This window comes from Odocoileus virginianus, chromosome 7 (assembly GCF_023699985.2).
Source record: "Odocoileus virginianus isolate 20LAN1187 ecotype Illinois chromosome 7, Ovbor_1.2, whole genome shotgun sequence".
Lineage (NCBI taxonomy): Eukaryota > Metazoa > Chordata > Mammalia > Artiodactyla > Cervidae > Odocoileus > Odocoileus virginianus.
Genome location: NC_069680.1, coordinates 433,343 through 448,464, shown reverse-complemented (window position 1 = coordinate 448,464; position 15,122 = coordinate 433,343). Strand labels below are relative to the sequence as shown.

At 45.2% G+C, this 15,122-nt stretch overlaps 1 protein-coding gene across 49 annotated transcripts in view; it reads left to right on the top strand.

The window, feature by feature from the left end:
- Window positions 1–9,938: 9,938 nt before the first annotated feature.
- The window catches only part of SORBS1 (sorbin and SH3 domain containing 1), a 229,905-nt gene continuing 224,721 nt past the window's right edge, over window positions 9,939–15,122 (top strand). For 6 of the 49 annotated variants that reach the window (XM_070469887.1, XM_070469890.1, XM_070469891.1 and 3 more), the window contains exon 1: window positions 9,940–10,069. The gene's annotated coding sequence lies outside the window, so the exon portion shown is untranslated. Of the gene's footprint in view, window positions 10,070–10,440; window positions 10,587–15,122 lie in introns of those variants that run through there. The other 43 variants (XM_070469911.1, XM_070469925.1, XM_070469912.1 and 40 more) reach the window with 16 other exon arrangements.

Below are 15,122 nucleotides of genomic sequence, written 5' to 3'. Positions count from 1 at the left end.
AGACTGGGCCTTCAGTCTGGGCCTTCTTAGTTTTCTAGCAATTCTTAGGTTTAACCTGCTGACTGCACAGGAGACATTGTGTATGTGTTAGCTGCTCAGTCATGTCCAGCTCTTTGAGACTGCATGGACTGTAGCCCACCAGGCTCCTCTGCCCTTGGAATTCTCCAGGCAAGAATACTGGAGCGGGTTGCCACTCCTTTCTCCAACAGGAAACACTGGCCATTGTTTATTCCTAATGGTTGCCTTGGAGCTAGCTGACTAGCCAGGCCTATGGGGCTTACCTTTTGCCTGGGCCCCAATTCCTGCAGGACACCCACCTCCCATCAGTGGTTAGATTTTATGTTAATCAGTTCCTTCCACACTTACCTGAGCCAAACCATTCCAGTCAGGCCTCCCAAGGGCCAGTAGGTTAGCAAACAGAGACGGCATCAGACAATCCCAGGCAATGCTGTGACTGTGGAGAAGCCCTGACTGGAATAAAAAGTAGGCAATAAAACAACATGGATTACATGGATTATTTTCAAAATAATTCTGCATGGTGAGAAAATTTTGCAAGATGAAATTTAATAGAGATGATTTAAATTTTTTCTTCTCACTTATCAATTGTTTCCAAATTCTTTCACAATGATCACATCTTCCTAGCAGATTATTTAAGGGAAAATGAGCTTAGGGGCACAAGAAATGATAGAACTTTAAAACAGATCACTATATTTTGTGTTTTATAAATGTGAATTAATAGAACAATGCTTTTGAGATTTGTTCTCTTGGAAAGTTCAGAATGCTGTTCCTTGCTAATTACATCACCTGTTATAGAGGGTGGTTTGGAAACATAGAATTTAGCATTTTCTAGTACAAATAAAAGTCCCCACTTCTCACACATGTTGGCTGTCCAGGTCTCTTAGTCACAGTTGCCAAATCTTGGCATGTACTAACCCCTGGGCGCATGAAACCCTGGGTAAGGGAGTTCTGGCCTGGCCCACAGAAGCTTAGACAAGAATCGCCACAGAAGCGTCAAAACAATAGAATGTGATGTTGTGGGCAACCCAGGGAGGAATAATGCTAGATTGAAATGCATGTTTGCATCATTGATTCTCCCTGCTGATTGAGCCCTGTTTATCTCATTTGGCAGATCAGCCTCAAAGTGCATGAACTATTTGTGCCTCATTAGTTTCCAATAGATTGATTCTGCTAGGATTGCGAATTGGCCGTCTTACACTGCAGCCCGCAGGAGCCAGCTCTGGCTCAGCCTCAGGGCACAGGACCAGGGCGCAGCAGCAGCCCCTGCAGTACTGCCACCAGCAAGAGCCTGGGGAGCCGAGCCATGGCCAGGACAGCATTGCCTCAAATCTTTCCCGGAACCAGGTAGGATGAAATAGGGACTTAAAGAAAGCAAACACGGGCCGTCTCCACTCTCTTGTCACTCTTCTCAAGTACATACTCTCCATGTCTTCTCTCTCCTCTTTCCCCTAAGTGCCCCCACCCTCAATCTTAGCCCCCTCTTCAAAAGTGAGAAAAATAGAGAACGTTTTCAAAAGAAAAACACAAAATAAATAAAACTGAAAACCAGTTTACAAAACAGTGAGTGTCAAGCTACTTACAATATAATAATTAAAGAGAAAAGCAGAATATAGAATGGAAAATACAATGTGGCATTATTTTATAAAAAGTATACAAAATATATATACACAGAAAAAAAAAGATTAAAAGGAACAAAGCAAGCCAAATGGGGATAGTGATAGCTTTGAACTTTGGGGGATACGGATGCCTTCTTTTTCCTCTAAACTTTTCTGCATTTTCAAAATTGTCTAAAATGATTAGCAGCACATACATTCATCCTCAGAAAAAATTTATTGAAATATCTAAGGTAATAATACATACATAAAATAATAAATTGGCCCATGCTTTTCATTCAGCAAGGTGTACTGGTTCTGCCAGTTAAAATAATAGAAAACCAGCTCAAGCTAGTTTGGCAGTTCCTCAAAAAGTTAAATATCAAGTTACTGTATGACCCAGCAATCCCACTTCTAGGTATATATCCCAGGGAATTGAAAACATATGTTCATACAAAAATTTGTACGTGAATGTTCATAACAATTGTTCTAAATAACCAAAAAGTGGAAACAAACCAAATGTCTATCAACTGATGATAGGATAAACAAATTGTAGTATATGTGTACAGTGGAATGTTATTTAGTCATAAAAAGGAACAAAGTATTGATACATGCTACAGTAAGGATGGACCTTTTTCATATTATTCTAAGTGAGAGAACCCAGACACAAAAAGCCACATGTTGTATGATTCCATTTATATGAGATGTCCAGGACAGGTAAACCTATAGAGACAGAAAGTACATTGGTGATTACCAGAGATTAGGGGAAGAGGGAAGCAGGGGACCAGGGGTGGTGACTGCTAATAGATACAAGTTTCTTTCTACAGTGATGAAAATGTTCTGGATTAGTTTGTGGCGATGGTTGCACAACCTCACGAATACACTAAAAACCACTGAACTGTATACTTTTAAAGCGTAAATGTTCTGATATGTGAATTTAACTCAATTTAGAAAAAAAAAGAGTGTGTCTATCACACCGTCTTGTAATCATCCATGTCTTTGTCAGTCTCTCTCACTTCACTGTGAGCATCTTGAGGATGAGGGCCTATCCTTGTTCTCTGGTTTTCCAGCCCTGAGTAGAGGACCTGGGACAGAGTGGGCACATGATTTGTTAATTGAATGATTTGAGAGTTCTCTTCCCATGATCCCAGGGTTACCTAGCTGGCTCTTCTCCCGTTCAATGAACTGTCTGAGTGTTAGAAACCATAGTCCAGGTATAGTATTCTCTGGAACCCAAGAATGGAGAAGCATACAGTTTATTTCTATTTTATTTTGAAACTATTTATTTATTTGGCTGTGTCAGGTTTTAGTTGTGGCACCTGGGATCTTTGAGATTCTTGCAGCATGTAGAATTTTCAGTTGTGAGATGTGGAATCTAGTTCCCTGATGAGGGATGGAACCTGGGCCCCCTGCACTGGGAGTGTGGGGTCTTAGTCACTGGACCACCAGGGAAGTCCCTCAGCCTACAGTTGAAATACTAACTGGTGGAATCACATTGTTTAACCCCATTGAACCTAGTCCAGGGGTCACACTGGGTCAGACAGAGGGGCTGCTACTGACCTCTTGGGGTCCTCACTTTCTTTTTGTTAGAGGGCTTTCCATCTTTGGAAGTGGAAGACTGGGTTGCAACATATTCTGAGAAACTGAGTCTAGCATGCTTTCTGGTTCTGTTCTATTTCCAGGGCTTCCCTATTTCTAATCCATGTCAAATGCAGAAGCCCTTGGTTCTTTTGGCCTAAGGGAGGAGATATGTATCTCTGTCCACTTCTCCTTGTATAAAGTCCAGTTGCCTTTACCCCCTGAGCCGAAGAACATGATTCTTTCAGATTCTCTCCTTTCTACAAACAGTCAGATAAACAGGTAGCCCACGCAAGCACACCCAATGAAAGAGGGTTCCAAACATCCCCGGAAATGGGTGATTTCCCGAGACCTCCTCTCACAGAGAGGCACACACGCCTGAGAGGATTGCCTGGTTTAGCCAGTTGGGGCAGCAAGGTAGAAAGATCCCTTAGAAGCATGGCCCAGTAACTAGAGATTGTCACTAAAATACCATTCACAAAAGTGGGTCGAGGTAACCGAAGGTTTAGAAGACAGGTTTAAGAGACAGGGCAAGCAAGTTTGGAGACAGGACAGACTTGCTGAGGTAATGGAGAAGGGATGACACCTGATAGGCATGCCCGCCATCTTCCCTACTGCCCTTTCCCCAGGGCTCGGCGTCTCCTCTGGGTGAATGCTGACAAAGTGTTGCCAACCGGCCGGGGCACCCATGTGACTCAATCTGGCCTTGTGTAATGAGTTCCCTCAGTGAACACTTCCAATCACCTCTGACAAGCTTCCAACAGCTTCCAGAATGTCAGTTATTCCCTTAACACCATTGTTGTTGATTTTTTAACCTTGTTTAGGCTACATTAGTTTACTGAGGCTTGTTGCCCCATTTCTGCAATTGCTGTATGTTTTCCTTCAGGCCATTTAAAACAGTCTGTGTTTCTCTCTCTTGCCATCTCTCTCAGGTTGTCTTGTTCTCCCCCACTTCTCCGGTGCCACCTTCTTTTCCCTCTTTCTGGCTTCCCCCTTTTGATCTCTCCAGCCTCAGCCAGAATGCACCTCTCAGAATGGTCAGCTCTATCTACCAACTATTAAAATGGGTTTCTCAAGTAAACGCTTTACTAATGGAATTACTTTAGAATAGTGAGTCCTTCTCAAGTAAACACATCATATTCTATTCAATGAATCCCCTGCCTAGTCAGGAAACAGTGGTCTTCTAGCAGCTTCCTTTAGACTGCCCGTCCCTCTTGTCCTGCGTCCAAACCCCCAACCCAGGACAGACACTTCCATTAATACAGTGGAAGTGGTCAGAAGTGCGTGCTGTGCGTCTGGTTACTCACAAAGGTCCACCCAGGTCAACACTGAAATGTCTTATTTCCACTATTTATTGAAGCAGTCTCAAAGCCAAACTTTCGCCCCTGGGAATAAAACACAAACGTATAGAACTGGGATTCTATTATGTACACATATTATCATCTAAGCAACAACACAAGATAAAATCAATTTCCTTCTTTATCCCTCTATTTCCCCATCTGCAGATTAATCATTAAGACTCTAGGATCTGAAAGTGGCTCTCAACTCCACCATCCTGTGACGCAAAACTCCTTGGCAATCATCTCACTCTTTGTACCATTTAATACAGTTCTTTGTTACTTTCTTTCTCCACCCATGTGAGTTTCTGGAGGGCAGGAATTGCACTGCCCCCATCCCCAACCCCTCTACACTGGACAGTGAGGAGACCAAACCAGTCAATCCTAAAGGAAATTGACCCTGAATATTCACTGGATACACCCATGCTGAAGCTGAAGCTCCAATACTTTGGCCACCTCATTTAGAAGAACCAACTCTTTGGAAAAGACTCTGATGCTGGGAAAGATTGAGGGCAGGAGAAGGGAGAAACAGAGGATGAGATGGTTGTATGATATCACCGACTCGATGGACATGAGTTTGAGCAAACTCTGGGTGACAGTGAAGGACAAACAGGGAAGTCTGGCACGGTGTTCATAAGGTCGAAAAGAGTCAGATACGACTTAGCAACTGAACAACAGCAGCAAACAATAAGACATGTTGGAGCAAGCATTTTTAGATTGATAAAGAGAGGCCTGGTGGCTAGACCATTGGGGTGACTGATTCATTCTCATCTTGACCTTGCTTCTTAACCACAGTGGTGTCCTTGGTCCGTGTCTCCTCTCATTCTCTACCTGGCCCCACTCCTGACCAGCCTTCACTCCTCTCTCCAAAATCCCCAAATGCAGCATCTGCCAGCCCTGACCTCCAAAATATGTGCAATTCTTGGATCTAGCATTTCATGATACTCAAATCAGTTTTGTGCCCTCAGGCATGACTGTGTAGATTTGCTTTTTCTTAGTAATTCATTAGGAAGAAGCAAGAAAACTCATTCTTTAAGGAAGTTTTACTCTTTCTACTACTTGCTTCATTTTCTTCAAGGTGATACCGAAGAAATTAGGTACCAACAACCACCAGAGATTTTAGTGATTTAACAGCTAAGCTCTTTGATTCATAATTCCTTTTCTCTCATTCGATTTTCTTTTTCCCTCCTGGTGTTTTCCAGCTGATATATCTGAAAATGACTATGATCAATCTTCCGGGTAACTGGAGAAACAAATTACCCAAATCAACACATTTTAAGAAGCATCATTCACAACTTGGCCTCCTAGTGATATTAGTAATAATATCTGCTTAGTGAGTGCTCCTATGTTGAGCATTTTACACACGTGCTGTCATATATAGCTCACAAGTAAATCTTAGGAGTGTTGGCATATGTGCTGTCATCTACAACTCACAAGTAAATCTTAGGAGGGTTATACCTCCGTCCTGTTTCAGATGAGGGACCTGAGAACTTGCACAAGAATTCCACATTAGGCACTGGAGAGGGGATTCTGCCCACAGGCCTTAACTATGCTTTCTGGTATCTCTGGATCATCTTTTCCCTACCCCTCTCTCCCAGTGTGTGTGACCCTGAAGATGGAGGAAAGATTGACATCTCTGGGCTGCCCTCCACAAAATCCTGCTAGCTCCTCTCCCAATTCCTCACCCTATGGCCTGCTTGAATGATACTTCCTCCAACGTGTTTATGACCCTGGTTTATGCTCGACCCTCCTGCCTGATATTTTAATTTCTCTCCAACAGTGGAAGGACTGCTGGGAATAAGCTGATGCATGTGAAGAGAAAACAAGGAGTTACTAATAAGATTAAATTAAATGTAAGCACATCTTTACCAGTGTGTAAAGCACAGTGCTAAGCACTATTTGAGATGAGCAGACACAAGCCAGAACCTCATGGTCCTCACGCAATTTACAATCTGGTGGGAAGAGAGGGTGAGGAATAAGACTACACACATATATATGTGAGTTCATGCCAAATATGGTTAATTCCATGAGAAAGGAATAAATGAAGTGCTGTAGGACTGGAAAGCAGGGAATGCTCACGTTTCCCTTGGGACTGAGGAATGACATCGTATGATATGAGAATGGCTGGGATGAGAGTAGAAAGCCTCAAGCCTTACTCCAGGCTTGATCACTGATAAGCTACTAATAAGGTCTGGGTATTTCTCTGCCCCAGGACTGACCACATAGTTTATAGGACTCAATACAAAATGAAAACATGTGGTCTCTTGTTTAAAAATGAAGAATTTCAGGATGGCGAGAGTAAAGAAGGCAAGTGTGGGAATCTTCTCAGCACCCCAGTGAAGCTGGTCTTCCTTGGGCTTCTGCTACCCCAGCGGTTACCTTTGGTAGGTGGGGAGGCAGGTCTCACCAGCATTGAGCAGAGTGCCTGCTATGCAGATGAATCAGTGAAAGACTGCAGACAACAGCAAATTTACATGATGATTTCTTGGGTCACTTTCAGTGACAAAATGTTATTAGATCATGATTCTAAACACTTGTTATTTTTAAAAAAAAAGCTTACTGGAGTATATTTGATTGTTGTGTTAGTTTCAGGTGTGCAGCAGAAGGACTCAATTATACATATACACATATCCCCTCTTTTTTAGATTCTATTCCCATATACGCCATTACCTGAACACTTCTTGGAGGAGACATTTTAGATGAGTGTTGCAGGATAGAAAGGTTTTTCCTTCTTTTTTGCCTACCCTTTCTCCTTCCTGTCTGTCCTTCCAGTATGTCCTCATTTATCTCATAAACCCTAATGACTTACATACTGGAACTAGCAGAGGAGGCTAACACTTGAGGGATGACTCAAAGACTGAGGACTCATTAAAGATTTCTCCAGGCAGTTCCCCAGTTACAGGGGAAGGCTTTGCCTAGAGATCAAATCTCCACGGGTGGAGTCTTGTCTTTCATTTTAAGACTCTTTTGTTTTATTTTCATTGAACAATTTGATAGATGTCCATGAAAAAAAAAACCGAAAAAATATAGATGAGAACATATTCATAAACCCATAAGAAATAGTTCTAATGAGACTGCAGTACAAAATGAGTTTTCAACTTACTTTTCTATTCAGTGATATATTATGAGCATCTTTGTGTGTTAATGACTCATTATACTTTTTCATTTTTCGTGGCAGTGTGATATTCTGTCATTTGCTTGTACTGTAATTTTCTTAACTAAACCTCTCAAATTGAACATTTGGGTTTTTTTTTAAAGCTATTCTAAGTGGTGTTACCCTGAATTTGCTGGGTAGGCAATTAACTTAGTTTCTCCAGTTGTTATTCTTCTCTGTGGATAAACTCAAGATAATAGTAACAGTCCCTCTTGGGGTTGCAGTGTGGTGTCAGTGAGTTAATATGTATAAAGCTCTTAGCATAAATACAATATAGTAGATAGCGGACTAGATGTGTAGTCAGCCCTCCCTCTATGGGGGTTTTGTACCTGCAGATTCAACCAAATCAAATGTGATCAAATTTGCTTCACAGCTGATTGAATCCTCATATGTGAAATGCACTGATTTGGGGGGGTCAACTGTTATTCCTTGTATTGTTCATTGTTGTTGTTTAGTCACTAAGTCCTGTCCAACTCTTTGTGACCCCCATGGACTGTGGCCAGCCAGGCTCCTCTGTCCACGGGATTTCCCAGGCAAGAATACTGGAGTGGGTTGCCATTTCCTTCTCCAGGGATCTTACCAACCCAGGGATCCAAGGAGATGTGGATCGGATCCCTGGGTTGGTAAAAGCCCTGGAGCCACCAGGGAATCCCATTCCTTGTATTACTCCATTTTAGATAAGGTCATTGAGGCATCTGCAGCTTTTGGTATCTGAGAGGGATCCTGGAACAAATCCCCCAAAGATACGGAGGGGCAAGTGTATTAGTCGTTTCATTACTTTACTGGCCCAGGAGGAACTGTCTCGCCTAGATCATGGAGGAAGTTCATATCAGAGCCTGGGAGGCTGGACTTCTAGTCTAATGTTCTTTGCAAAACAACAGGATGAGGTGCAAGCTGGGGTAGGCTTGGACTGGGGGCTCCTTAGATTAGTAAGTTTTCTAGTGGTTTCTTGTTTCTTCAATTGTAGAATAAACTCCTGGGCGGCTAGGAGACTCCGAACTTTTTTTCCTTTATACAGCCGAGGACAGCAGGTACTCAGCAAACAATTGTCACTGTTCCTTGATATCCAAGCACCTTAGCAGATGTGTCTCCCATGAGACTGTGCAGTCATCATAGTCTTTCTTTCCCTTGCACACACACAGCCTGCTAACTGGGAACATGCTCTGACTGAAGATTCTTGCCAAGGGCAGTGACAAAAATCAGTGCTGTTCAGACTAAGGGATGGTTGCCCCACCTTCAAGGATGCCCCAGGGATGAAGGAAGCTAGGTGTGGCAGGAGCAAGTTACATATACCCCCCCGTCGAACCGTTGAATAATATATTACATGAATGAAGTCTCAGAGGCTGGCTTCAAATCCTGATTGCACCAGTGTGACCCTGACAAGCCACTTAAACCATTTCAGTTTCCTCACTTGAAAAATATAGATTGGTAATAGCGACTCTCTTGTAAGACTATGAGGATCAAAACAGAGAAAAACTAGGAAGCATTAAGCATATTGGCTGGCGTCAGGTGTAATGATAGCAGAAACATGCAGCGGGACCACCAGGCACCGATCTAAGCGCTTTACATGAGTGTGTGTGTGCGTTAAATTGCCTCAATCGTGTCTGACTCTTTGCGACCCAATGGACTGTATAGCCCGCCAGGTTCCTCTGTCCATGGGATTCTCCAGGCAAGAATACTGGAGTGGGTTGCCATGCCCTCCTCCAGGGGAACTTTCCGATTCAGGGGTTGAACCTGTGTCTCTATTGTCTCTTGCATTGGCAGGCAGAGTCTTTACCACTAGCGGTTTACATACATTAACTATATTCATCTTCTCTATGTCCTACGAAATAGGTACTGGTTATTAGACCATTTCAAAGATGAGCAAACTGGGGCACAGGGGTTAAGTTATATGCACTCAAGTCAGGTTAGCATTTTTTTTTTTATGCCTAAGATTCCTTCCCAGCTCCCCTGGGATGATCCCTCAGAAGAATCAGAGGGTGCGCCAGGCCACATTCCGGCCCAGCCCGAGGGCGCCCAGGACAAAAAGGGTTACTGGGACTGCGCGCACGTTCTCGGCCGGAGATCCGCGGGCCCGCGCGCCAGGCTCACAATGCAGCGGGGCGGGGCGGCGGGGAGCTTCGTCGCCTTCCATTGGCGCACACGCCCCTTCCTGTCACTGCGGGGCCCGGCACCGCCCCCTAGCACCGCCCGCCGCTCAGGCGCCGCCGGAGTGGACGGTTCCAGACGCATGCTAATGAGGGGGCGGCCGCCGCAGCCCATTGGCCGGCCGCTGAGTGTCGGTGAAGTCAGCGCCGAGTCCCAGAAAAACAGAGCGGGGCCAACTGCAGCGTGTAGTGCGAGTGGGGCAGGACGCGCGCCGCCGGCCCGCCAGCCCGGAGACCCGCAAGGTAAGCCCGCGCCAGCCGCCCCTTGGCCAGCGCTTGCTTGATCGCCAGCACCGGCGCAGGGGGCGTGCGCCAGCCCGGCCCCGGCGGGCGGCGCCTTTGTCTCACGCTCGGAGGAGGTGCGTTTAAAGGGCCAGCTGTTGGAAGGACTTGGGGGACCCCCTCCCCCAGAGCATCCCCCGTGGTCGCGGGGAAAACCGTGGCCCCCCTCGGTCGAACCCTCCTTCCTGCCTGGTTGGTGGATCCTCAGTTTTTAAGGGAAAGTTCCCCAGTGTGCCGGGATTTGGGATATTCCGGATTTATTTATTTATTTTTTTGGTGGGTGGGGGGTACGTGCTATCATGGCCTCTGCAAGGAGGAGAACGTCCGCCTGCTTCAGGCTGGCTGCAATATGGGTGGGTGGAGGAGACATCAAAGCCCGAGTGGGTTTACGCTGTAAAGTGAAACTACCGAGGAGGGGCCCCTCTGCAGCAGCCAGAGGAAGAAGGAGGGAGCGAGCGGCAGGATGGAGGCTTCTCAGGTGTGTTCATTCATTAGCATCCCTCTGGAGGAGAGGGCGGCGGGAGGAGAGCAAGGACTATCAGCCTGGCCTAGGACCCGCCAGAAGGAGCGGGTACGTGTGTGTGTGTCCGGGGACGCCGGTGCCTGCTTATCCGGCCATGCTTCTTCATCCTTCATCCCTCAGAGTGACTGGCAGCTTCTTGCTAGCCAGCTCCTCACCGAGATGAACAGAAAGCGACTCCTTTCTCCGGATTCCCTGGGCATCCCCGGCTCTCCGCTGGCTGCTTTCCGAGGTGGCTTCCTTGATAAGCGCTAGCGCCATTCAAGATAGAGGGGGAAACAAGCTTGAAATCATTACGTTCCCCCCCTCCCCACGAGGGAATGTGCTGTTGAATTCTGCATCCCCGTGCATCCGCTGTCTTAAGATGGCTTTGAAATTCACCAGTGCATGCTTTCCTCAGGCAGACAGAATTTATTACGCTATTACATTGCTACATAAAAGCAGAAAGGATCCCACTGAGTGTAGCTCGTTTTATCCAGACCCTGGATTTTCCCAGCATGTTCTGGCCGAGCCATTGGATTTTTGTTGTAAACTGAGCGCTGGGATGCCCCTCATGTCACAGGGCCGACTTGCCGAAATTGCCCGAATTGATTTCACCATCAATAGGAGGGAGGTTCATTTAGAGATAGCATGAAGCCTATCCAGCTTGTCAGGCCTCTGACATCACCCCTCCCTCTCCTCCCCCCCCCCCCCCGCGCCCTTTTTCTCTCTTTCTTTCCAAAGTGAAGGCCAGGGAGGGCTTGTTATCTCCAAGCCCCTTCTTGGTTTTGAACTCTAGATTAAATTTTGTGTTTTTGATTGGAAAGGTGGCTTGGTGGTGATGGAAGAGAAGGGGGAGGAGCAGCCTCAGTGACAGAAAACACATGCTGAACGTTTGGCGACTCCAGATCTCCAGACCTTAGAGACATAGGTGAGGTTAATGGCTGTCTATGGAGTCAGAGGGGGTGAGTGTGTGTGTGTGTTTGTGTGTGTGTGTGTTGGCTGTGAGGGAGGGAGGAGGAGGAGGAGGAGGAGGATATTGCCAGCAATTTTCTGCCCCACCCTCTTGATGCTGCCTTAAATAGCTCCTTACCATCAGAGCTCTGATGTTTCAGGCTCTTGGTGGGAGGGGAGGGCAGGGGAGCATTGGTCTGTTGATACCTCTGTCCTGGGCGCTGTTAGAGTGTATGGTTAGGAAAGGGTTAGTTCTTCAGGGGTTGCAGAAAGCTCATTTCTCTGCTGGAGGGCACTGAGTGGCACTATCTCTGGTGGCTATCTCTGGTGCAGGGTATTAGCAGCTGAAAAGACATGCTTTCTACCCCTAGGGTGAAGAGCTGGAAGGGTATTATCATTGTCTGTTACACACCCACTGTCTGTTACACACCCACCCTCAGCTGGACCTTTCCTCCTGTCATCTCCTGTTTTCTTTTATTCTAGTTGGAGAGTTTCTATGAACTTTTCTGAAGGTACTTGGAATGTTGGAAGGTGAGGTAGGAGTTATCGGGAAAGCAGATGCTTCTTAGTGTCAGAACAAAGAACTGTACGGGTCTCCGCTTCCCACTTCTCCAAAATAGAGTTGCATATAGATAGCAGAGCCTGGGGTTTTCTCTGCAGAGAATGAATGGGCAGGGTTCAGGGAAGAAAGCTTGTTAGGCAGTATTAGTAATCATCTGGCCATCCAAACTTAGCTCTCTTCTGCTTCCCTGGACTTGGAAATAGATTTGTCATAGAGAGAACTCACTGGTAATTTGGGGTTTAATCTGTCTCTTTGAAAAAGGAAACGGATGGTCTCAAAAAGCTTTGATGAAAGTCCTCTGGGCCAGAAGCAGGACCTCTGGCTTTGATCTGGGCATAGATCTGTGCTGGGCTTTGGGTTCGTGGCTTCTGCTCTCTGGGCCTCTGCCCTTGTTGGGAAAGTGGAGGGCTTAGAAGTAGATTATTTTCTAGGGTTCCCGACACATAACTGTTCTTAAGAGTCACAAGACAGTTTTCGATGGCATTTCTAGATTCTTTTCTGTTTGCTAAGCTGATGTTAAATTCATAGTATTGCTCAATGGCATGAAAGAAACATTCCAGGACTCAGACTTCTGTTGGATATTCAGATTCATCTGTTCCTTGATTAGTGTGACTGGGGGAGGCTTCGCTGTATCTAAGTAATTTAGAGCTTGCACAGCTCAGAGAGAGGTAGAGCCCCTCAGTGTGGGGGGTTGGTTGAGAGGACACTAGCTGGGGTGACAGAATGCTGAGGAAAGGGAATTTCTGTAATTCATTCTCTCTCCCTGTGTTTAATTCACTGCTTTGTTTATGGTTATACAGGTGGGTGTTTGAATATTTAGGACCTGAGAGTTGGACAAGACCTCTGTGGTTGCCAGGTTCATCCCCCTCACTGGGGAATTTGAGGGATTGGGTGGCTTGGCTGTTTGTTCAAGGTCAAACAGCTAGCAAGATACAGGGCTGGGCAGAAACTCAGGTGGATTGACTCTAGGTTTTGTATTCTAAATATACCTCCTATGCCCCCTCTTCCTCTGAGAGCAGTGATACTAAGACAGGGTAGAGAAGAGCAAGGAGAGGTTAGGGGCAGAAGGGGGAGATCCGGGAAACAGAACAGGTAGGAGGTTGGGGGCTGGTCAGGTAAGGAAGGGGAAAACATAGACACGTGACTTGGGAGTCAGTCCCCTGGGGTCTCTCTGTTGACCCTCAGCTTGCAGTGTTTGCTTTCAGAGCCAACTCAGCCCTTTGAAGCCAGTGGGGCAGGCAGAACTTGAACATGTGGAAAGTCAAATGTGCTGGGAGTGATGTTGGAGAATGCTGAGGTGGGAACCCGTTCTGCTGAAGTACCAGTTCTGGATTTTTTTTTTTTTTTTTTTTTGCTTTTTAAATACGAAACTAAAAAGTTTTCCATGGAATTTCTTTTCAATGCAAACAGCATTTTCTCCTGTCTCTCATTGGTGCTTTGTACATTTTCTGAGATGGTGATTTGTGTAAAGTATCTCCCTTTGTAGAGGAGATACTTGGAGGTAAATGATTTGCTTGACTGTGGCTCCTCTGGAGGGAGCTTCTGGCCCTTGACCTGACTAAGCCTCAGAATGTTTAAATGAGCAATTAAAGAGCTGTGAACAGTGGTTAGCCAGATTAGTAACCATTCGAAGGCAAGGATAAAAGGTGATAATACTTTGAAGTCTATAGCCCAAGCCTACCCTGGCACATGCAGTGGTCTAGGAAGTGTCTCTGTGAATCCCTCAGTTGTTCCTTCTTTTTGTGTGTGGTTATTCATGTCTATCTGTCCCTGTGTCTTGCTGTCTTCCCGTTCTTTTTCTCCCATACCCCCGTCTATCCATTTCTTTTTCTGTCCTCCTGCTGTATCTTTTTCTTTGATCTCCTCTCCCATCTTTTATTTTCTGTCAATGACATAACTGTAATTGTAATATATTTAAGGTGTTATTAAAATCTCCTCTTCTCTGTTTGAAATCAGTTGAGTTCACTTTTTTTGAATGTGTGTATGCGTTTTACACACAAAAAAAACAAACCAAACCCAATTAAATTGCTTTTTACTTCTGTGTGGTCTTCCATTGATATATATATATATATATATATATATATTTTTTTTTTTTTTTTTTTTTCCCTCTCTGATCCTCTTCTGTGGTCAGTAGTGGGTCTTTACAGAAAAAAAATTTCCCAGTTCACTGTCACGTGGATATTATTGTTTTTATAACAAAAACAGCTACAACAATAGAAAAAGTTTCCACCCTTGTTTGTGGACACAAGGGACACCCTCTCCCAAGAGATGTGCCCTATTTCTTGACTTCCTTCCATGGAAAGAGTGTCTGCAATATATTCTCTAACAGAGGACTGTGGTATAAGGGGTCGGAGGTGCTGATGGTCGAGCTGGGGTTTTATCAGTGATCCTGGTATTCTTTAGAGGGGGGATGGGAGAAAGATGGACAGGCTTATAACCGAGAGAAGATATGTTGGAAACATTCAGTCTGGTAGTTTTTTTTGTTTCTCCAGGCAGAGCTAAGTCACCCAGCAATAGCAGGACCCAAACCACTTTGAAAAGAATGAGATGCTCCTCACCTTTCCCATTCATGTTGGGATCCAACACAGGGAGGGTAGGCAGCCCTTGAGAGGTTGCTGGTGTGAAGTCCCAGGTGCTTTGATGGAGGCATGCAATGGTACTTTAACCTTTCTTCTGATTCTTGTAATAATTATAGAGAAGGTTGAATCTTGATGCTCAGTGGTCAGCAGATAGCTTAGTGTCTACAGTGGGCCTCTCAAACAAGTAGTCACCAATTTTTATGTTAAAAATTCACATGAGTTCTGTCTTCTGTAATACATCTGTGCTGGTTTTAGTGTAAAAGCATTTAAAACACTTCACTGTTGGGTACAATTGATGTTCCAGGAAAATGTTGTGTTTGGGGTCTTCTCTTGTCCATACCAGCCCTAAATATGCACAGCAAGTCCCAGACCCCAGTCAGAGAAGCCAGCAGTGGGGCAGGTGTCACACCTGTGGTGTTG